Raw genomic sequence first — 25,211 nt, 5'->3', positions numbered from 1 at the left:
TAAAACAGGTCCCACAGGAAAGGTTCAAAGCATAGACAGTAAGAAGAGTCAGTCTTCTTGTACGTATGTCGGCAATGTGCCTTCTGTATTTAATTCCGATGCCATTTCTGTGTTTCTTCGTCAATAAGAAGGGTTAAGATATACCGAAACCTGAAGTGAAGCATCGATAACTAAAACAGATCTCACAGGATAGGCTCAAATCATAGAATGTAATAAGAGTCTCTCCTCTTGTACTTCATTCGGCATTGTGTCTTTTGCATTTAATTCCGATCAAATTTTGTGTTTCATCGTCTATAAGAAGGTAAAAGGGATACAGTAAACCTGAAGTGAAACATCGGAATCTAATACTGTTCTCACAGGAACGGCTCAAAACATAGACAGTAAGAAGAGTCAGTCTTGTGGTACTTACGTCGCCATTGTGCCCTTTGCATTTAATTCCGATTCATAATCTGTGTTTCATCGTCAATAAGAAGGTCCAAGGGATACGGTACACCTGAAGTGAAGCTTCGGAATTTAAAACTGGTCTCACAGGAAAGGCTCAAATCAAAGACAGTAAGAAGAGTCAATCTTCTTGTACGTAAGTCGGCATTGTGCCTTTTCCATTTAATTCCGATGGATTTTCTGAGTTTTATCATCAGTAAGAAGGTCCAAGGGATACAGTAAACCTGAAGTAAAGCACCGGAATCCGAAACGGGTCTCGCAGGAAAGGTTCAAACATAGACAGTAAGAAGAGTCAGTCTTCTTGCACTTACGTCGGCATTGTGCCCTTTGCGTTTAATTTCGATGCAATTTCTGTGTTTCATCGTCAATAAGAGGGTCCAAGGGATACAGTAAATATGAAGTGAAGTACCGGAATCTAAAACTGGTCTCACAGGTATGGCTCAAATTATAGAATGTATGAACAGTCAGTCCTCTTGTACTTAAGTCGGCATTGTTCCTTTTGTATTTAATTCCGATGCAATTTCTGTATTACCTTGTCAATAAGAAGGTCCAAGGGATACAGTAAACCTGAAGTAAAGCACCGGAATCCAAAACGGGTCTCGCAGGAAAGGTTCAAACATAGACAGTAAGAATAGTCAGTCTTCTTGAACTTAAGTCGGCATTGTGCTTCTTGTATTTAATTCCAATGCAATTTGAGTGTCTCATCGTCAATAAGAAGGTCCAAGGGACACAGTAAAACTGAAGTGAAGCATCGATAACTAAAACTGATCTGACAGGATAGGCATTGTGACTTTTGGATTTAATTCCGATGCAATTTCTGTGTTTCATCGTCAATAAGAAGGTCCAAGAGATACAGTAAACCTGAAGTGAAGCATCCATATGTAAAACTCGTTTCACACGAAAGGCTCAACTCATAGAATGTAAGAAGAGGCAGTCCTCTTGTACTTAAGTCGCCATTGTGCCTTTTGTACTTAATTCCGATGCAATTTCTGTGTTTCATCGTCAAAAAGAGGGTCCAAGGGATACAGTAAATCTGAAGTGAAGCACCGGAATCTAAAACTGGTCTCACAGGTATGGCTCAAATTATAGAATGTATGCAGAGTCAGTCCTCTTGAACTTACGTCGACATTGTTCCTTTTGTATTTAATTCCGACGCAATTTCTGTATTACCTTGTCAATAAGAAGGTCCAAGGGATTCAGTAAGAATGAAGTGAAGCATCGGAATCCAAAACTGGTCTCACAGGATAGGTTCAAAAAATAGACAGTAAGAATAGTCATTCTTCATATACCTCAGTCGGCATTGTGCCTTTTGTTTTCAATTCCGATGCAATTTCTGTGTTTCATCGTCAATAAGAAGGTCCAAGGGGTACAGTAAACCTGAAGTGAAGCATCGCAATCTAAAACTGGTCTCACAGGAAAGGTTCAAAGCATAGACAGTAAGAAGAGGTCGTCTTCTAGCACTTAAGTCGGCATTGTGCCTTTTGTATTTAATACCGATGCAATTTCTGTTATTCCTCGTCAATAAGAAAGTCCAAGGGATACAGTAAACATGAAGTGAAGCATCCATATGTGAAACTCGTCTCACACGAAAGTCTCAACTCATAGAATGTAAGAAGAGGCAGTCCTCTTGTACTTAAGTCACCATTGTGCCTTTTGTACTTAATTCCGATGCAATTTCTGTGTTTCTTCTTCAATAAGATGGTCCAAGGGATACAATACCCCTGAAGTGAAGCATCGATAACTAAAACTGATCTGACAGGATATGCATTGTGACTTTTGGATTTAATTCCGATGCAATTTCTGTGTTTCATCGTCAATTAGAAGGTCCAAGAGATACAGTAAACCAGAAGTGAAGCATCGGAATCTAATACTGCTCTCACAGGAGCGGCTCAAAACAGAGACAGTAAGAAGAGTCTGTCTTCTTGTACTTACGTCGGCATTGTGCCGTTTGCATTTAATTCCGATGCATTTTCTGTGTTTCATCGTCAATAAGAAAGTCCAAGGGATACGGTACACCTGAAGTGAAGCTTCGGCATCTAAGACTGGTCTCACAGGAAAGGCTCAAATCAAAGACAGTAAGAAGAGACAGTCTTCTTGTAGGTATGTCGCCACTGTACTTTTGTACTTCATTCCGATGCAATTTCTATGTTTCTTCGTCAATAATAAAGTCCGAGGGATACAGTATCCCTGAAGTGAAGCATAAGAATCTAAAACTGGTCTCACAGGAAATGATCAAAGCATAAACAGTAAGAAGAGTCAGTCTTCTTGTACTTAAGTCGGCATTGTGGCTTTTGTATTTAATTCCGATGCAATTTCTGTGTTTCATCGTCAATAAGAAGGTCCAAGGGATACGGTACACCTGAAGTGAAGCATCGGAATCTAAAACTGGTCTCACAGGATAGGTTCAAAGCATAGACAGTAAGAAGAGTCAGTCTTCTTGTACTTAAGTCGGCATTGTGCCTTTTGTATTTAATTCCGATGAAAATTCTGTGTTTCCTCGTCAATAAGAAGGTCCAAGGGATACAGTAAACCTGAAGTGAAGCATCGATATGAAAACTGGTCTCACAGGAAAGGCTCAAATCATAGAATGGAAGAAGAGTCAGTCCGCTAGTACTTAAGTCAGCATTGTGCCTATTGTAGTTAATTCCGATTCAATTTCTGTGTATCATCGTCAATAAGAAGGTCCAAGGGATACAGTAAACCTGAAGTGAAGCATCGGAATCTAAAACTGGTCTCACAGCTAAGGTTGAAATCATAGACAGTAAGAAGATTCAGTCTTCTTTTACATTAGTAGGCATTGTGCATTTTGTATTTAATTCTGATGCAATTTCTGTGTGGCATCTTCAATCAGAAGGCCCTAGGGAGACAGTAAACATGAAGTGCAGCATCTGAATCTAAAACTGGTCTCACCGGAAAGGTTCAAAACATAGACAGCAAGAAGAGTCAGTCTTCTTGTACTTAAGTCGGCAATGTGGCTTTTGTATTTAATTCCGATGCAATTTCTGTGTTTCATCATCAATAAGAAGGTCCAAGGGATACAGGAAACCTGAAGTGAAGCATCGGAATCTAAAACTGGTCTAACAGGAAAGGCTCAACTCATAGAATGTAAGAAGAGGTAGTCTTCTTGCACTTAAGTCGGCATTGTGCTTTTTGTATTTAATTCCGATTCATATGATGTGTTTCATCGTCAATAAGAAGGTCCAAGGGATACAGAAAACCTGAAGTAAAGCACCGGAATCCGAAATGGGTCTCGCAGGAAAGGTTCAAACATTGACAGTAAGAATAGTCAGTCTTCCTGCACTTAAGTCGGCATTGTGTTTCTTGTATTTAATTCCAATGAAATTTCTGTGTCTCATCGTCAATAAGAAGGTCCAAGGGACACAGTAAAACTGAAGTGAAGCATCGATAACTAAAACTGATCTGACAGGATAGGCATTGTGACTTTTGGATTTAATTCCGATGCAATTTCTGTGTTTCATCGTCAATAAGAAGGTCCAAGAGATACAGTAAACCTGAAGTGAAGCATCCATATGTAAAACTCGTCTCACACGAAAGGCTCAACTCATAGAATGTAAGAAGAGGCAGTCCTCTTGTACTTAAGTCGCCATTGTGCCTTTTGTACTTAATTCCGATGCAATTTCTGTGTTTCATCGTCAATAAGAGGGTCCAAGGGATACAGTAAATCTGAAGTGAAGTACCGGAATCTATAACTGGTCTCACAGGTATGGCTCAAATTATAGAATGTATGAAGCGTCAGTCCTCTTGAACTTAAGTCGGCATTGTTCCATTTGTATTTAATTCCGACGCAATTTCTGTATTACCTCGTCAATAAGAAGGTCCAAGGGATTCAGTAAGAATGAAGTGAAGCATCGGAATCTAAAACTGGTCTCACAGGATAGGTTCAAAAAATAGACAGTAAGAAGAGTCATTCTTCATATACCTCAGTCGGCATTGTGCCTTTTGTTTTCAATTCCGATGCAATTTCTGTGTTTCATCGTCAATAAGAAGGTCCAAGGGGTACAGTAAAGCTGAAGTGAAGCATCGCAATCTAAAACTGGTCTCACAGGAAAGGTTCAAATTATAGACAGTAAGAAGAGGTCGTCTTCTAGCACTTAAGTCGGCATTGTGACTTTTGTATCTAATACCGATGCAATTTCTGTTATTCCTCGTCAATAAGAAAGTCCAAGGGATACAGTAAACGTGAAGTGAAGCATCCATATGTAAAACTCGTCTCACACGAAAGGCTCAACTCATAGAATGTAAGAAGAGGCAGTCCTCTTGTACTTAAGTCACCATTGTGCCTTTTGTACTTAATTCCGATGCAATTTCTGTGTTTCTTCTTCAATAAGATGGTCCAAGGGATACAATAAACCTGAAGTGAAGCATCGATAACTAAAACTGATCTGACAGGGTATGCATTGTGACTTTTGGATTTAATTCCGATGCAATTTCTGTGTTTCATCGTCAATTAGAAGGTCCAAGAGATACAGTAAACCTTAAGTGAAGCATCGGAATCTAATACTCGTCTCACAGGAGCGGCTCAAAACAGAGACAGTAAGAAGAGTCTGTCTTCTTGTACTTACGTCGGCATTGTGCCGTTTGCATTTAATTCCGATGCATTTTCTGTGTTTCATCGTCAATAAGAAGGTCCAAGGGATACGGTACACCTGAAGTGAAGCTTCGGCATCTAAGACTGGTCTCACTGGAAAGGCTCAAATCAAAGACAGTAAGAAGAGTCAGTCTTCTTGTAGGTAAGTCGCCACTGTACTTTAGTATTTCATTCCGATGCAATTTCTGTGTTTCTTCGTCAATAATAAAGTCCGAGGGATACAGTAACCCTGAAGTGAAGCATAAGAATCTAAAACTGGTCTCACAGGAAATGATCAAAGCATAAACAGTAAGAAGAGTCAGTCTTCCTGTACTTAAGTCGGCATTGTGGCTTTTGTATTTAATTCCGATGCAATTTCTGTGTTTTATCGTCAATAAGAAGGTCCAAGGGATACGGTACACCTGAAGTGAAGCATCGGAATCTAAAACTGGTCTCACAGGATAGGTTCAAAGCATAGACAGTAAGAAGAGTCACTCTTCTTGTACTTAAGTCGGCATTGTGCCTTTTGTATTTAATTCCGATGCAAATTCTGTGTTTCCTCGTCAATAAGAAGGTCCAAGGGATACAGTAAACCTGAAGTGAAGCATCGGAATCTAAAACTGGTCTCACAGCTAAGGTTGAAATCATAGACAGTAAGAAGATTCAGTCTTCTTTTACATTAGTAGGCATTGTGCATTTTGTATTTAATTCTGATGCAATTTCTGTGTGGCATCGTCAATCAGAAGGCCCTAGGGATACAGTAAACATGAAGTGCAGCATCTGAATCTAAAACTGGTCTCACCGGAAAGGTTCAAAACATAGACAGCAAGAAGAGTCAGTCTTCTTGTACTTAAGTCGGCAATGTGGCTTTTGTATTTTATTCCGATGCAATTTCTGTGTTTCATCATCAATAAGAAGGTCCAAGGGATACAGGAAACCTGAAGTGAAGCATCGGAATCTAAAACTGGTCTAACAGGAAAGGCTCAACTCATAGAATGTAAGAAGAGGTAGTCTTCTTGCACTTAAGTCGGCATTGTTCTTTTTGTATTTAATTCCGATGCAATTTCAGTGTTTCATCGTCAATAAGAAGGCCCAAGGGATGCAGTAACCCAGAAATGAAGCATTGGAATCTAAAACTGGTCTCACAGGAAAGGTTCAAAACATAGACAGTAAGAAGAGCCAGTCTTCTTGTACGTAAGTCGCCACTGTGCCCTTTGTATTTCATTTCGATGCAATTTCTGTGTTTCTTCGTCAATAAGAAGGTCCAAGGGATACAGTAACCCTGAAGTGAAGCATCGATATCTTAACTGGTCTCACAGGAAAGGCTCAACTCATAGAATGTAAGAAGTGCAGACCTCTTGTACTTAAGTCGGCATTGTGCTTTTTGTATTTAATTCCGATGCAATTTCTGTGTGGCATCGTCAATAAGAAGGCCCAAGGGATACAGTAAACATGAAGTGCAGCATCTGAATCTAAAACTGGTCTCACAGGAAAGGTTCAAAGCATTGACAGTAAGAAGAGTCAGTCTTCTTGTACTTATATTGGCATTGTGCCTTTTTTTTAATTCCGATGCAATATCTGTGTTTCATCGTCAATAAGTAGGTCCAAGGGGTACAGAATCCTGAAGTGAAGTACCGGAATCTAAATCAGGTCTCACAGGAAAGGTTCAAACATACAATGTTATAAGAGTCATTCATCTTGTACTTCATTCGGAATTGTGACTTTTGGATTTAATTCCGATGCAATTTCTGTGTTTCATCGTCAATAAGAAGGTCCAAGGGATACAGTAAACCTGAAGTGAAGCATCGGAATCTAATACTGGTCTCACAGGAACGGCTCAAAACATAGACAGTAAGAAGAGTCTGTCTTCTTGTACTTACGTCGGCATTGTGCTCTTTGCATTTAATTCCGATGCAATTTCTGTGTTTCATCGTCAATAAGAAGGTCCAAGGGATACGGTACAAATGAATTGGAGCTTCGGCATCTAAAATCTGGTCTCACAGGAAAGGCTCGAATCAAAGACAGTAAGAAGACTCAATCTTCTTGTACTTAAGTCGGCAATGTGCCTTTTCCATATAATTCCGAAGCAATTTCTGTGTTTCATCGCCAATAAGAAGGTCCAAGGGATACAGTAAACCTGAAGTGAAGCATCGCAATCTAAAACTGGTCTCGCAGGAAAGGCTCAAAACATCGACAGTAACATGAATCATTCCTCTTGCACTTAAGTCGGAATTGTGCCCTTTGTATTTAATTCCGATGCAATTTCTTTGTTTCATCGTCAATAAGAAGGACCAAGGGATACAGTAAACCTGAAGTGAAGCATCGGAATCAACAATTGGTCTCACAGGAATGGTGCAAAACATAGATAGTAAGAGGAGTCAGTCTTCTTGTACGTAAGTCGCCACTGGTACTTTTGTATTTCATTCCGATGCAATTTCTGTGTTTCTTCGTCAATAATAAGGTCCAAGGGGTACAGTAACCCTGAAGTGAAGCATCAGAATCTAAAACTGGTCTCACAGGAAATGTTCGAAGCATAAACAGTAAGAAGAGTCTGTCTTCTTGTACTTAAGTCGGCATTGTGCCTTTTGTATTTAATTCTGATGCAATTTCTGTGTTTTATCGTCAATAAGAAGGTCCAACGGATACAGTAAATCTGAAGTGAAGCATCGATATCTTAAACTGGTCTCACAGGAAAGGCTCAACTCATAGAATGCAAGAAGAGGCCGTCCTCTTGTACTTAAGTCGGCATTGTACTTTTTGTATTTCATTCCGATGCAATTTCTGTGTTTCATCGTCAATAAGAAGGTCCAAGGGATACAGTAGCCCTGAAGTGAAGCATCGGAGTCTAAAACAGGTCCCACAGGAAAGGTTAAAAGCATAGACAGTAAGAAGAGTTAGTCTTCTTCTACTTAAGTCGGCAATGTGCGTTTTCCATTTAATTCCGATGCAATTTCTGTGTTTCATCGTCAATAAGAAGGTCCAAGGGATACGGTACACCTGAAGTGAAGAATCGGAATCTAAAACTGGTCTCACAGGAAAGGTTCAAGGCATAGACAGTAATAAAAATCAGTCTTCTTGTACTTAAGTCGGCATTGTGCCTTTTGTATTTAATTCCGATGCAATATCTGTGTCTCATTGTCAATAAGAAGGTCCAAGGGATACAGTAAAACTGAAGTGAAGCACCGAAATCTAAAACTGGTCTCACAGGAAAGGTTCAAACATAGACAGTAAGAAGAGTCAGTCTTCATGCACATAAGTCGGCATTGTGCCTCTTGTATTTAATTCCGATAGAATTTCTGTGTTTCATCGTCAATAAGAAGGTCCAAGGGATACAGTAAAACTGAAGTGAAGCATCGATATCTAAAACTGGTCTCAAAGGATAGTCTCAAATCATAGAATGTAAGAAGAGTTAGTACTCTTGTACTTAAGTCTTCATTGTGCCTTTTGTATTTAATTCTGATGTAATTTCTGTGTTGCATCGTCAATAAGAAAACCCAAGGGATACAGTAAACCTGAAGTGAAGCATCGGAATCTAAAACTCGTCTCACAGCTAAGGTTCAAATCATAGACAGTAAGAAGATTCAGTCTTCTTGTACTTAGGTAGGCATTGTGCCTTTTGTATTTAATTCTGATGCAATTCCTGTGTTGCATCGTCAATAAGAAGGCCCAAGGGATACAGTAAACCAGAAGTGAAGCTTCGGAATCTAAAACTGGTCTCACCGGAAGGGTTCAAAACATACACAGTAAGAAGAGTCAGTCTTCTTTTACTTAAGTCGGCAATGTGCCTTTTGTATTTAATTCCGATGCAATTTCTGTGTTTCACCATCAATAAGAAGGTCCAAGGCATACAGGAAACCTGACGAAAAGCATCGTTATCTAAAACTGGTCTAACAGGAAAGGCTCAACTCATAGTATGTAACAGGAGGCAGTCTTCTTGTACTTAAGTCGGCATTGTACATTTTGTATTTAATTCCGATGCAATTTCTGTGTTTCATCGTCAATAACAAGGCCCAAGGGATACAGTAACCCAGAAATGAAGCATTGGAATATAATACTGGTCTCACAGGAAAGGTTCAAAGCATAGACAGTAGGATGAACCAGTCTTCTTGTACGTAAGTCGCCACTGTGCCTTTTGTATTTCATTCCGATGCAATATCTGTGTTTCTTCGTCAATAATAAGGTCCAAGGGATACAGTAATCCCGAAATGAAGCATCGGAATGTAAAACTGGTCTCACAGGAAATGATCAAAGCATGAACAGTAAGAAAAGTCAGTCTTCTTGTACTTAAGTTGGCAATGTGCCTTTTCCATATAATTCCGTGCTATTTCTTTGTTTCATCGTCAATAAGATTGTCCAAAGGGTACGGTACACTTGAAGTGAAGCATCGGAATCTAAAACTGGTCTCAAAGGAAAGGTACAAAGCATAGACAGTAAGAAGAGTTAGTCTTCTTGTACTTAAGTCGGCATTGTGACTTTTGTATTTAAATCCGATGCAATTTCTGTGTTTCATCGTCAATAAGAAGGTCCAAGGGATACAGTAAACCAGAAGTGAAGCATCGGAATCTAAAACAGGTCCCACAGGAAAGGTTCAACGCAAAGACAGTAAGAAGACTCAATCTTTATGTACTTAAGTCGGCAATGTGCCTTTTCCATATAATTCCGAAGCAATTTCTGTGTTTCATCGCCAATAAGAAGGTCCAAGGGATACAGTAAACCTGAAGTGAAGCATCGCAATCTAAAACTGGTCTCGCAGGAAAGGCTCAAAACATCGACAGTAACATGAATCAGTCCTCTTGCACTTAAGTCGGAATTGTGCCCTTTGTATTTAATTCCGATGCAATTTCTTTGTTTCATCGTCAATAAGATTGTCCAAGGGATACAGTAAACCTGAAGTGTAAACATCGGAATCTAAAACTGGTCTCACAGGAAAGGTTCAAAACATAGACAGTAAGAAGAGTCAGTCTTCTTGCACTTTAGTCGGCATTGTGCCTCTGGTATTTAATTCGATGCATTTTCTGTGTTTCATCGTCAGTAAGAAGGTCCAAGGGATACAATAAAACTGAAGTGATGCATCGATGTCTAAAACTGGTCTCAAACGGAAGGCTCAAATCACATAATGTAAGAAGAGTTACTCCTCTGGTACTAAAGTCGGCATTGTGCCTTTTGTATTTAATACCGATGCAATTTCTGTTATTCCTCGTCAATAAGAAAGTCCAAGGGATACAGTAAACCTGAAGTGAAGCATCCATATGTAAAACTCGTCTCACACGAAAGGCTCAACTCATAGAATGTAAGAAGAGGCAGTCCTCTTGTACTTAAGCCACCATTGTGCCTTTTGTACTTAATTCCGATGCAATTTCTGTGTTTCTTCTTCAATAAGATGGTCCAAGGGATACAATAAACCTGAAGTGAAGCATCGATAACTAAAACTGATCTGACAGGATATGCATTGTGACTTTTGGATTTAATTCCGATGCAATTTCTGTGTTTCATCGTCAATTAGAAGGTCCAAGAGATATAGTAAACCTGAAGTGAAGCATCGGAATCTAATACTGGTCTCACAGGAGCGGCTCAAAACAGAGACAGTAAGAAGAGTCTGTCTTCTTGTACTTACGTCGGCATTGTGCCGTTTGCATTTAATTCCGATGCATTTTCTGTGTTTCATCGTCAATAAGAAGGTCCAAGGGATACGGTACACCCGAAGTGAAGCTTCGTAATTTAAGACTGGTCTCACAGGAAAGGCTCAAATCAAAGACAGTAAGAAGAGTCAGTCTTCTTGTAGGTAAGTCGCCACTGTACTTTTGTACTTCATTCCGATGCAATTTCTGTGTTTCTTCGTCAATAATAAAGTCCGAGGGATACAGTAACCCTGGAGTGAAGTATAAGAATCTAAAACTGGTCTCACAGGAAATGATCAAAGCATAAACAGTAAGAAGAGTCAGTCTTCTTGTACTTCAGTCGGCATTGTGGCTTTTGTATTTAATTCCGATGCAATTTCTGTGTTTCATCGTCAATAAGAAGGTCCAAGGGATACGGTACACCTGAAGTGAAGCATCGGAATCTAAAACTGGTCTCACAGGATAGGTTCAAAGCATAGACAGTAAGAAGAGTCAGTCTTCTTGTACTTAAGTCGGCATTGTGCCTTTTGTATTTTAATTCCGATGCAAATTATGTGTTTCCTCGTCAATAAGAAGGTCCAAGGGATACAGTAAACCTGAAGTGAAGCATCGATATGAAAACTGGTCTCACAGGAAAGGCTCAAATCATAGAATGGAAGAAGAGTCAGTCCGCTAGTACTTAAGTCAGCATTGTGCCTATTGTAGTTAATTCCGATTCAATTTCTGTGTATCATCGTCAATAAGAAGGTCCAAGGGATACAGTAAACCTGAAGTGAAGCATCGGAATCTAAAACTGGTCTCACAGCTAAGGTTGAAATCATAGACAGTAAGAAGATTCAGTCTTCTTTTACATTAGTAGGCATTGTGCATTTTGTATTTAATTCTGATGCAATTTCTGTGTGGCATCGTCAATCAGAAGGCCCTAGGGATACAGTAAACATGAAGTGCAGCATCTGAATCTAAAACTGGTCTCACCGGAAAGGTTCAAAACATAGACAGCAAGAAGAGTCAGTCTTCTTGTACTTAAGTCGGCAATGTGGCTTTTGTATTTAATTCCGATGCAATTTCTGTGTTTCATCATCAATAAGAAGGTCCAAGTGATACAGGAAACCTGAAGTGAAGCATCGGAATCTATTACTGGTCTAACAGGAAAGGCTCAACTCATAGAATGTAAGAAGAGGTAGTCTTCTTGCACTTAAGTCGGCATTGTGCTTTTTTTATTTAATTCCGATGCAATTTCAGTGTTTCATCGTCAATAAGAAGGCCCAAGGGATGCAGTAACCCAGAAATGAAGCATTGGAATCTAAAACTGGTCTCACAGGAAAGGTTCAAAACATAGACAGTAAGAAGAGCCAGTCTTCTTGTACGTAAGTCGGCATTGTGCCTCTTGTATTTAATTCTGATGCAATATCTGTGTTTCATCGTCAATAACAAGGTCCAAGGGATACAGTAAATCTGAAGTGAAGCATCGATATCTAAAACTGGTCTCAAAGGAAAGGCTCAAATCATAGAATGTAGGAAGAGTTAGTCGTATTGTACTTAAGTCGGCAGTGTGCCTTTTGTATTCAATTCCGATGCAATTACTGTGTTTCCTCGTCAATAAGAAGGTCCACGGGATACAGTAAACCTGAAGTGAAACATCGATATGTAAAACTGGTCTCACATTAAAGTCTAAATCATAGAAGGTTAGATGAGTCAGTCCTCTTGTACTTAAGTCTGCATTGTGCCTATTGTAGTTAATTCCGATTCAATTTCTGTGTATCATCGTCTATAAGAAGGTCCAAGGGATACAGCAAACCTGAAGTGAAGCATCGGAATTTAAAACTGGTCTCACAGCTAAGGTTCAAATCACAGACAGTAAGAAGAGTCAGTCTTTTTGTACTTAAGTAGGCATTGTGAGTTTTGTATTTAATTCTGATGCAATTTCTCTTTTGAATCGTCAATAAGAAGGCCCAAGGTATACAGTAAACCTGAAGTGAAGCATCGGAATCAACAATTGGTCTCACAGGAATGGTGCAACGCATAGATAGTAAGAAGCGTCAGTCTTCTTGTACGTAAGTCGCCACTGGTACTTTTGTATTTCATTCCGATGCAATTTCTGTGTTTCTTCGTCAATAATAAGGTCCAAGGGGTACAGTAACCCTGAAGTGAAGCATCAGAATCTAAAACTGGTCTCTCAGGAAATGTTCGAAGCATAAACAGTAAGAAGAGTCAGTCTTCTTGTACTTAAGTCGGCATTGTGCCTTTTGTATTTAATTCCGATGCAATTTCTGTGTTTCATCGTCAATAAGAAGGTCCAAGGGATACAGTAACCCTGAAGTGAAGCATCGGAATCTAAAACAGGTCCCACAGGAAAGGTTCAAGGCATAGACAGTAAGAAGAGTTAGTCTTCTTCTACTTAAGTCGGCAATGTGCGTTTTCCATTTAATTCCGATGCAATTTCTGTGTTTCATCGTCAATAAGAAGGTCCAAGGGATACGGTACACCTGAAGTGAAGCACCGATATCTAAAACTAGACTCAGAGGAAAGGTTCAAACATAGACAGTAAGAAGAGTCAGTCTTCATGCACATAAGTCGGCATTGTGCCTCTTGTATTTAATTCCGATGGAATTTCTGTGTTTCATCGTCAATAAGAAGGTCCAAGGGATACAGCAAAACTGAAGTGAAGCATCGATATCAAAAACTGGTCTCAAAGGATAGTCTCAAATCATAGAATGTAAGAAGAGTTAGTACTCTTGTACTTAAGTCGGCATTGTGCCTTTTGTATTTAATTCTGATGCAATTTCTGTGTTGCATCGTCAATAAGAAAACCCAAGGGATACAGTAAACCTGAAGTGAAGCATCGGAATCTAAAACTCGTCTCACAGCTAAGGTTCAAATCATAGACAGTAAGAAGATTCAGTCTTCTTGTACATAAGTAGGCATTGTGCCTTTTGTATTTAATTCTGATGCAATTCCTGTGTTGCATCGTCAATAAGAAGGCCCAAGGGATACAGTAAACCTGAAGTGAAGCTTCGGAATCTAAAACTGGTCTCACCGGAAGGGTTCAAAACATACACAGTAAGAAGAGTCAGTCTTCTTTTACTTAAGTCGGCAATGTGCCTTTGTATTTAATTCCGATGCAATTTCTGTGTTTCACCATAAATAAGAAGGTCCAAGGCAAACAGGAAACCTGAAGAAAAGCATCGTTATCTAAAACTGGTCTAACAGGAAAGGCTCAACTCATAGAATAAAAGAAGAGGCACTCTTCTTGTACTTAAGTCGGCATTGTACATTTTGTATTTAATTCCGATGCAATTTCTGTGTTTCATCGTCAATAACAAGGCCCAAGGGATACAGTAACCCAGAAATGAAGCATTGGAATATAATACTGGTCTCACAGGAAAGGTTCAAAACATAGACAGTAGGATGAACCAGTCTTCTTGTACGTAAGTCGCCACTGTGCCTTTTGTATTTCATTCCGATGCAATATCTGTGTTTCTTCGTCAATAATAAGGTCCAAGGGATACAGTGACCCTGAAGTGAAGCATCGGAATGTAATACTGGTCTCACAGGAAATGATCAAATCATAAACAGTAAGAAAAGTCAATCTTCTTGTACTTAAGTTGGCAGTGTGCCTTTTCCATATAATTCCGTGCAATTTCTTTGTTTCATCGTCAATAAGAAGGTCCAAGGGATACAGTAACCCAGAAGTGAAGCATCGGAATCTAAAACAGGTCCCACAGGAAAGGTTCAACTCAAAGACAGTAAGAAGAGACAGTCTTTATGTACTTAAGTCGGCAATGTGCCTTTTCCATATAATTCCGAAGCAATTTCTGTGTTTCATCGCCAATAAGAAGGTCCAAGGGATACAGTAAACCTGAAGTGAAGCATCGCAATCTAAAACTGGTCTCGCAGGAAAGGCTCAAAACATCGACAGTAACATGAATCAGTCCTCTTGCACTTAAGTCGGAATTGTGCCCTTTGTATTTAATTCCGATGCAATTTCTTTGTTTCATCGTCAATAAGATTGTCCAAGGGATACAGTAAACCTGAAGTGTAAACATCGGAATCTAAAACTGGTCTCACAGGAAAGGTTCAAAACATAGACAGTAAGAAGGGTCAGTCTTCTTGCACTTTAGTCGGCATTGTGCCTCTGGTATTTAATTCGATGCATTTTCTGTGTTTCATCGTCAATAAGAAGGTCCAAGGGATACAATAAAACTGAAGTGATGCATCGATGTCTAAAACTGGTCTCAAAGGGAAGGCTCAAATCATATAATGTAAGAAGAGTTACTCATCTGGTACTTAAGTCGGCATTGTGCCTTTTGTATTTAATACCGATGCAATTTCTGTGTTTCCTCGTCATTAAGAAGATCCAAGGGATACAGTAAACCTGAAGTGAAGATTCGATATGTAAAACCGGTCTCACAGGAATGGCTCGAATCATAGAATTTAAGAATAGTCAGTCCTTTTGTACTTAAGCCTGCATTGTGCCTACTGTAGTTAATTCTAATGCAATTTCTGTGTATCATCGTCAATAAAAAGGTCCAAGGGATACAGTAAACCTGAAGTGAAGCATCGGAATCTAAAACTGGTCTCACAGGAAAGGTTCAAAACATAGACAGTAAGAAGAGTCAGTCTTCTTGTACTTAAGTAGGCATTGTGCCTTTTGTATTTAATTCCGATGCAATTTCTGTGTTCCATCGTCAATAAGAAGATAAAAGGGATACAGTAATCCTGAAGTGATGCATCGATATCTAAAACTTGTCTCACAGGAAAGGTTCAACTAATAGAATGTAAGAAGAGGTAGTCCTCATGTTCTTTAGTCGGCATTGTTCTTTTTGTATTTATTTCGGATGCAATTTCTGTGTTTCATCGTCAATAAGATGGTCCAAGGGATACATTAAACCTAAAGTAAAACATCGGAATCTAAAAGTGGCCTCACAGGAAAGGTTCAAAACATAGACAGAAGGAAGAGTCAGTCTTCTTAAACGTATGTCGACATTGTGCCTTTTGTATTTTATTCTGATGCAATTTTTGTGTTTCAATGTCAATAACAAGGTCCAAGGGATACAGTAAACCTGAAGTGAAACAACGGAATCTAAAACTGGTCTCACAGGAAAGGTTCAAAACTTAGACAGCAAGAAGAGTTACTCTTCTTGTACTTAAGTCAGCATTGTGCCTTTTGTACTAAATTCCGATGTCATTTCTGTGTTTCATCGTCGGTAAGAAGGTCCAAGGGTTACGGTACACCTGAAGTGAGGCATCGGAATCTAAAACTGGTATCACAGACAAGGTTCAATACATAGACAGTAAGTAGAGTCAGTCTTGTTGTACTTACGACGAAATTGTGCCTTTAGTATTTAGTTCCGATGAAATTTCTGTGTTTCATCGTCAATAAGAAGGTCCAAGGAAAACAGTAGACCAGAAGTGAAGCATCGATATCTAAAATGGTCTCACAGGAAAGGCTCAAATCATAGAATGTAAGATAACTCAGTCCTCTTGTATTTCAGTCGGCATTGTGCCTTTGGTATTAAATTCCGATGCAATTTCTGTGTTTCATCATCAATAAGAAGGTCCAAGGGATACAGTAAACTTGAAGCATCGGACTCTATAACTGGACTCACAGGAAAGGTTTAAAACATAGACAGTAAGAAGTGTCAGTCTTCTTGTACTTAAGTCGGCATTGTGCCTTTTCGGGTGAAATCCGATGCAATTTCTGTGTTTCATCGTCAAGAAGTAGGACCAAGGGATACGGTACACCTGATGTGAATCATCAGATTCTCAAACTGGTGCCACAGGAAAGGTTCAAAACATTGACAAAAAAAAAGGGACAGTATTCTTGTACTTAAGTCGGCATTGTGCCTTTTGTATTTATTTCTGATGCAATTTCTGTGTTTCATCGTCAATAAGAAGGTCCAAGGGAGACAGTAAACCAGAAGTGAAGCATTGGAATATAAAACTGGTCTCACAGGTAACGTTCAAACATAGTAAGAAGAGTCAGTCTTCTTGCACTTAAGTCGGCATTGTCCCTTTCGTATTTAATTCCGATGCAATTTCTTTGTTTCATCGTCAATAAGAAGGTCCAAGGGATACAGTAAATCTGAAGTGAAGCATCGATATCTAAAACTGCTCTCAAAGTAAAGACTCAAATCATAGAATGTAAGAAGAGTTATTCCTCTTGTACTTAAGTCGGCATTGTGCATTTTATATTTATTTCCGATGCTATTTCTGTGTTTCCTCGTCAATAAGAAGGTCCAACGAATACAGTATGCCTGAAGTGAAGCATCGGAACCTACAACTGGTCTCACAGGAAAGGTTCAAAACATAGACAGTAAGAAGAATCAGTCTTCTTGTACTTAAGTCGGCATTGTGCCTTTTGTATTTATTTCTGATGCAATTTCCGTGTTTCATCGTCAATAAGAAGGTCCAACGGATACAGTATACATAAAGAGAAGCATGGGAATCTAAAACTGGTCTAACAGGAAAGGTTTAGAACATAGACAGTAAGAAGAGTCTGGCTTCTTGCACTTAAGTCGGCATTGTGCTTTTTGTATTTAATTCCGATGCAATTTCTGTGTTTCATCGTCAATAAGAAGGTCCAAGGGATACAGTAACCATGAAGTGAAGCATCGGAATCTAAAACAGGTCTCACAGGAAGGGTTCAAAGCATAGACAGTAAGAAGAGTCAGTCTTCTTGTACTTAAGTCGGCATTGTGCCTCTTGTATTTCATTTCGATGCAATATCTGTGTTTCATCGTCAATAACGAGGACCAAGGGATACAGTAAACCTGAAGTAAAGCATCGATATGTAAAACCGGTCTCACAGGAAAGGCCCAAATCATACAATGTTAGAAGAGTCATTCCTCTTGTACTTAAGCCTTCATAGTGCCTATTGTATTTAATTCCGATGCAGTTTCTGTGTTTCATCGTCAATAAGAAGATCCAAGGGATACAGTAAACCTGAAGTGAAGCATCGGAATCTAAAACCGGTCTCACAGGAAAGGTTCAAAACATAGACAGTAAGAAGAGTCGGGCTTCTTGTACATAAGTCGGCATTGTGCCTTTTGTATTTAATTCCGATGCAATTTCTGTGTTTCATCATCTATAAGAAGGTCCAAGGGATACAGTAAACCTGAAGTGAAGAATCGGAATCTAAAACTGCTCACACAGGAAATGATCCAAACATAGACAGTAAGAAGAGTCAGTCCTCTTATACTTAAGTCGGCAATTTGCCTTGTGTATTTAATTCCGATGCAATTTCTGCGTTTCATCGTCAATACAAAGGTCCAAGTGATACAGTAAACCTGAAGTGAAGCATCGATATTTGAAACTCTCACAGGAAAGGCTCAAATCATAGAATGCAAGAAGAGTCGGTCCTCTTGTACTTAAGTCGGCATTGTGCCTTTTGTATTTAATTCCAATGCAATTTCTTTGTTTCATCGTCAATAAGAAGGTCCAAAGGATACAGCAAACCTGAAGTGAAGCATCGGAACCTAAAACTGGTCTCACAGGAAAGGTTCAAAACATAGACAGAAAGAAGAGTCAGCCTTCTTGTACTTAAGTCGGCAATGTGCCTTGTGTATTTAATTCCGATGCAATATCTTTGTTTCATCGTCAATAAGAAGGTCCAAGGAATACAGTAAACCAGAAATGAAGCATCGGAACCTAAAACTGGTCTCACAGGAAATGATCAAATCATAGAGAGAAAGAAGGGTCAGTCTTCATGTACTTAAGTCGGCATTGTGCCTTTTGAATTTAATTCCGATGCCATCTCTGTGTTTCATCGTCAATATGAAGGCCCAAGGGATGCAGTAAACCTGAAGTGAAGAATCGATATCTAAATCTGGTCCCACAGGAAAGGCTCAAATCATAGAATGTGAGAAGAGTCAGTCAGCTTGTACTTAAGTCGGCTTTGTGTCATTTGTATTTAATTCCGTTGCAATTTCTGTGTTTCATCGTTAATAAGAAGTTCCGAGGGATACAGTAAACCTTAAGTGAAGCATTAGAATCTAAAATAGGTCCCACAGGAAAGGTTCGAAACATGGACAGAAAGAAGAGTCAGTCTGCTAATACTTAAGTCGGCAATGTGCCTTTTGAATTTAGCTACGATGCAATTTCTGTGTTTCATCGTCAATAAGAAGGTCCATGGGATACAGTAAACGTGACGAGAAGCATCGGAACCTAAAACTGGTCTCACAGGAAAGTTTAAAAAGAAAGACAGTAAGAAGAGTCAGTCCTCTTGTACTTAAGTCGGCATTGTGCCTTTTGTATTTAATTCAGATGCAATTTCTGTGTTTCATCGTCAACAAGATGGTCCAAAGGATACAGTAAACCTGAAGTGAAGCATCGGAATCTAAAACTGCTCACACAGGAAATGATCCAAACATAGACAGTAAGAAGAGTCAGTCCTCTTATACTTAAGTCGGCAATGTGCCTTGTGTATTTAATTCCGATGCAATTTCTGTGTTTCATTGTCAATAAGAATGTCCAAGGGATACAGTAAACCTTAAGTGAAGCATCAGAATCTAAAACTGGTCTCACAGGATATTATCTAACCATAGACAATAAGAAGAGTCAGTCTTCTTGTACATAATGCGGCATTGTGCCTTGTCCATTTAATATCGATGCAATTTCTGTCTTTCATCGCCAATAACAATGTCCAAGGGATACGGTACACCTGAAGTGAAGCATCGGAATCTAAAACTGCTCTCACACGAAAGGTTCAAAACATAGACAGTAAGAAGAGACATTACTCTTGTACTTAAATTTGCATTGTGCCTCTTGTATTTAATTCCGATGCAATTTCTGTGCTTTGTCGTCAATAAGAAGGTCCAAGGGATACAGTAAAATTGAAGTGAAGCATCGGTACCTAAAACTGGTCTCACAGGAAAGGTTCAAATCATAGACAGGAAGAAGAGTCAGTCTTTTTTTACTTGAGTCGGCATTGTGCATTTGTATTTTAATCCGATGCAATTTCCGTGTTTCATCGTCGACAGAAGGTCCAAGGGATGCAATAAACCTGAAGTGAAGCATCGGAATGTAAAACTGGTCTCACAGGAAAGGTTCAAAACATAGCCAGTAAGAAGAGACATTTCCCTTGTACTTAAATTTGCATTGTGCCTCTTGTATTTAATTCCGATGCAATTTCTGCGTTTCATCGTCAATACGAAGGTCGAAGGGATACAGTTAACCTAAATTGAAGCATCGATATCTAAAACTGGTCTCACAGGAAAAGCTCAAATCATAGAATGCAAAAAGAGTCAGTCCTCTTGTACTTAAGTCTTCATTGTGCCCTTTGTATTTAATTCCGATGCAATTTATGTGTTTCATTGTCAATAAGAAGGTCCAAGGGATACGGTAAACCTGAAGTGAACCATCGGAATCTAAAACTGGTCTCACAGGAAAGGTTCAAAAGCGTAGACAGTAATAAGAGTCAGTCTTCTAGTACTTAAGTCGGCATTGTGCTTTTTGTGTTTAATTCCGATGCAATTTCTGTGTTTCATCGTCAATAAGGAGATCCAAGCGATACAGTAAACTTAAAGTGAAGCATCGGAATCCAAAACTGGTCTCACAGGAAAGGTTCAAAACATAGACAGTAAGAAGAGTCAGTCATCTTGTACTTAAGTCGGCATTGAACCTTTTGAATTTAATTCCTATGCAATATCTGTGTTTCATCGTCAACAAGGAGGTCCAATGGATACAGTTAACCTAAAGTGAAGCATCGATATCTAAAACTGGTCTCACAGGAAAGGCTCAAATCATAGAATGTAAAATGAGTCAGTCCTCTTGTACTTAAGTCGGCATTGTGCCCTTTGTATTTAATTCCGATGCAATTTATGTGTTTCATTGTCAATAAGAAAGTCCAAGGGATACAGTAAACGTGAAGTGAAGCATCGCAATCTAAAACTGGTCTCACAGGAAAGGATCAAAACATAGACAGAAAGAAGAATCAGTCTTCTTGTACGTAACTCTTCATTTGGCCTTTTGTATTTAATTCCGATGCCATTTCTGTGTTTCATCATCAAGAAGAAGGTCCAAGGGATACAGTAAACCTGAAGTGAAGCATCGCAATCTAAAACTGGTCTCACAGGAAAGGTTCAAAACATAGACAGAAGGAAGAGTCAGTCTTCTTGTACTTAAGTCGGCAATGTGCCTTGTGTAATTAATGCCGATGCAATATCTTTGTTTCATAGTCAATAAGAAGGTCCAAGGGATACAGTAAACCTGAAATGAAGCATCGGAACCTATAACTGGTCTCACAGGAAATGATCAAATCATAGAGAAAAAGAAGGGTCAGTCTTCATGTACTTAAGTCGGCATTGTGCCTTTTGTATTTTATTCCGATGCAATCTCTGTGTTTCATCGTCAATAAGAAGGTCCAAGGGATGCAGTAAACCTGAAGTGAAGAATCGATATCTAAATCTGGTCTCACTGGAAAGGCTCGAATCATAGATTGTAAGAAGAGTCTGTCCGCTTGTACTAAGTCGGCTTTGTGTCTTTTGTATTTAATTCCGATGCAATTTCTTTGTTTCATCGTCAATAAAAAGGTCCAAGGGATACAGCAAACCTGAAGTGAAGCCTCGGAATCTGAAACTGGTCTCACAGGAATGGTTCAAACCATAGACAGGAAGAAGAGGCAGTCTTCTGGTACTTAAATCGGCATTGTGTGTTTTGTATTTAATTCCGATGCAATTTTTGTATTTTATCGTCAATATGTACGTCCAAGGGATTCAGTAAACCTGAAGTGAAGCATCGGAATCTAAAACTGGACTCACAGGAAAGGTTCAAAGCATAGACAGTAAGAAGAGCCAGGCTCCTTGAACTTATGTCGGCAATGTGCCTTTTGTATTTAATTCCGGTGCAATTTCTGTGTTTCATCGTCAATAGGAAGGTCCAAGGGATACAGTAAACCTTGAGTGAAGCATTAGAATCTAAAATAGGTCACACAGGAAAGGTTCAAAACATGGACAGAAAGAAGAGTCAGTCGTCTTATACTTAAATCGGCAATGTGCCTTTTGAATTTAACTCCGATGCATTTTCTGTGTTTCATCGTCAATAAGAAGGTCCAAGGGATACAGTAAACCTGAAGTAAGCATCGGAACCTAAAACTGGTCTCACAGGAAAGGTTCAAAACGTAGACAGTAAGAAGATTCAGTCTTCTTGTACTTAAGTCGGCATTGTGCCTTTTTTATATACTTCCGATACAATTTCTGCGTTTCATCGTCAATAAGAAGGTCCAAGGGATACAGTAAACCTGAAGTGAAGCATCGGAATCTAAAACAGGTCTCACAGGAAAGGTTCAAATCATAGACAGGAAGAAGAGTCAGTCTTTTTTTACTTGAGTCGGCATTGTGCATTTGTATTTTAATCCGATGCAATTTCCGTGTTTCATCGTCGACAGAAGGTCCAAGGGATACAATAAACCTGAAGTGAAGCATCGGAATCTAAAACTGGCCTCACAGGAAAGGTTCAAAACATAGACAGTAAGAAGAGACATTCCCCTTGTACTTAAATTTGCATTGTGCCTCTTGTATTTAATTCCGATGCAATTTCTGCGTTTCATCGTCAATACGAAGGTCGAAGGGATACAGTTAACCTAAATTGAAGCATCGATATCTAAAACTGGTCTCACAGGAAAAGCTCAAGTCATAGAATGCAAAAAGAGTCAGTCCTCTTGTACTTAAGTCTTCATTGTGCCCTTTTTATTTAATTCCGATGCAATTTATGTGTTTCATTGTCAATAAGAAGGTCCAAGGGATACGGTAAACCTGAAGTGAAGCATCGGAATCCAAAACTGGTCTCACAGGAAAGGTTCAAAACATAGACAGTAAGAAGATTCAGTCTTCTTGTACTTAAGTCGGCATTGTGCCTTTTTTTATATACTTCCGATACAATTTCTGCGTTTCATCGTCAATAAGAAGGTCCAAGGATACAGTAAACCTGAAGTTTAGCATCGGAGCCTAAAACTGGTCTCACAGGAAATGATCTAATGATAGACTGTAAGCAGAGTCAGTCTTCTTGCACTTATGTCGGCACTGTGCCTTTTGTATTTAATTCCGATGCAATTTCTTTGTTTCATCGTCAATAAGTGGGTCCAAGGGATACAGCAAACCGGAAGTGAAACCTCAAAATCTGAATCTGGTCTCACAGGAAACGTTCAAAATATTGACAGTAGGAAAAGTCAGTCTTCTTGTACTTAAATCGGCATTGTGCCAATTGTATTTAATTCCGATGCAATTTCTGTGCTTCATCGTCAATAAGAAGGTCCAACGGATACAGTTAAATTGAAGTGAAGCATCGGAATCGAAGACTGGTCTAACAGGAAAGGTTCAAATCACAGACAGGAAGAAGAGTCAGTCTTTTTTTACTGAGGTCGGCTTTGTGCATTTGTATTTTAGTCCGACGCAATTTCCGTGTTTCATCGTCAATACGAAGGTCCAAGGGATACAGTAGACCTGAAGTGAAGCATCGGAATCTAAAACTGGTCTCACAGGAAAGGTTCAAAACATAGACAGTAAGAAGAGTCGGGCTCCTTGTACTTAAGCCGGCATTGTGCCTTTTGTATTTAATTCCGATGCAATTTCTGTGTTTCATTGTCAATAAGAAGTTCCAAGGGAAACAATAAACCTGAAGTGAAGCATCGGAATCTAAAACTGGTCTCACAGGAAAGGTTCAAAACATAGACAGTAAGAAGAGTCAGTCTTCTTGCACTTAAGTCGGCATTGTGCCTTTTGTATTTAATTCCGATGCAATTTCTGCGTTTCATCGTCAATAAGAAGGTCCAAGGGATACAGTAAACCTGAAGTGAGTCATCGGAACCTAAAACTGTTCTCACAGGAAAGGTTCAAAACGTAGACAGTAAGAAGAGTCAGTCTTCTTGTACTTACGTCGGCATTGTGCGTTTTCCATGTAATATCGATGCAATTTCTGTGTTTCATCGCCAATAAGAATGTCCAAGGGATACGGTACACCTGAAGTGAAGCATCGGAATCTGAAACTGGTCTCACAGGAAAGGCCCATGAACAACAACAGTAAGAAGAATCAGTCTTCTTGCACTTAAGGCGGCATTGTGCCTTTTGTATTTAATTCCGATGCAATTTCTTTGTTTCATCGTCAATAAGAGGGTCCAAGGGATACAGCAAACCTGAAGTGAAACTTCAAAATCTGAATCTGGTCCCACAGGAAAGGTTCAAAAAATAGACAGTAAGAAAAGTCAGTCTTCTTGTACTTAAATCGGCATTGTGCCAATTGTATTTAATTCCGATGCAATTTCTGTGCTTCATCGTCAATAAGAAGGTCCATCGGATACAGTTAAATTGAAGTGAAGCATCGGAATCGAATACTGGTCTCACAGGAAAGGTTCAAATCACAGACAGGAAGAAGAGTCAGTCTTTTTTTACTTAAGTCGGCTTTGTGCATTTGTATTTTAGTCCGATGCAATTTCCGTGTTTCATCGTCAATACGAAGGTCCAATGGATACAGTTAACCTAAAGTGAAGCATTGATATCTAAAACTGGTCTCACACGAAAGGCTCAAATCATAGAATGTAAAATGAGTCAGTCCTCTTGTACTTAAGTCGGCATTGTGCCCTTTGTATTTAATTCCGATACAATTTATGTATTTCCTTGTCAATAAGAAAGTCCAAGGGATACAGTAAACCTGAAGTGAACCATCGCAATCTAAAACTGGTCTCACAGGAAAGGACAAAACAGACAGAAAGAAGAGTCAGTCTTCTTGTACGTAACTCGTCATTTGGCCTTTTGTATTTAATTCCGATGCAATTTCTGTGTTTCATCATCAAGAAGAAGGTCCAAGGGATACAGTAAACCTGAAGTGAAGCATCGCAATCTAAAACTGGTCTCACAGGAAAGGTTCAAAACATAGACAGAAAGGAGAGTCAGTCTTCTTGTACTTAAGTCGGCAATGTGCCTTGTGTAATTAATGCCGATGCAATATCTTTGTTTCATCGTCAATAAGAAGGTCCAAGGGATTCAGTAAACCTGAAATGAAGCATCGGAACCTGTAACTGGTCTCACAGGAAATGATCAAATCATAGAGAGAAAGAAGGGTCAGTCTTCATGTACTTAAGTCGGCATTGTGCCTTTTGTATTTTATTCCGATGCAGTCTCTGTGTTTCATCGTCAATAAGAAGGTCCAAGGGATGCAGTAAACCTGAAGTGAAGAATCGATATCTAAATCTGGTCTCACTGGAAAGGCTCAAATCATAGATTGTAAGAAGAGTCAGTCCGCTTGTACTTAAGTCGGCTTTGTGTCTTTTGTATTTAATTCCGATGCAATATCTGTGTTTCATCGTTATTAAGAAGGTCCAAGGGATACAGTAAACCTGAAGTGAAGCATCGGAATCTAAAACTGGTCTCACAGGAAAGGCTCAAAACATCGACATTAAGAAGACTCAGTCTTCTTTTACTTATGTCGGCATTGTCCTTTTTGTATTTAATTCCCATGCAATTTCTTTGTTTCATCGTCAATAAAAAGGTCCTAGGGATACAGCAAACCTTAAGTGAAGCCTCGGAATCAGAGACTGGTCTCACAGGAATGGTTCAAACCATAGACAGGAA

This window comes from Schistocerca piceifrons, chromosome 5, assembly GCF_021461385.2.
Source record: "Schistocerca piceifrons isolate TAMUIC-IGC-003096 chromosome 5, iqSchPice1.1, whole genome shotgun sequence".
Taxonomy (NCBI): domain Eukaryota; kingdom Metazoa; phylum Arthropoda; class Insecta; order Orthoptera; family Acrididae; genus Schistocerca; species Schistocerca piceifrons.
The sequence above is the reverse complement of the archived record's forward strand: the minus strand, read 5'-3'. Positions refer to the sequence as shown.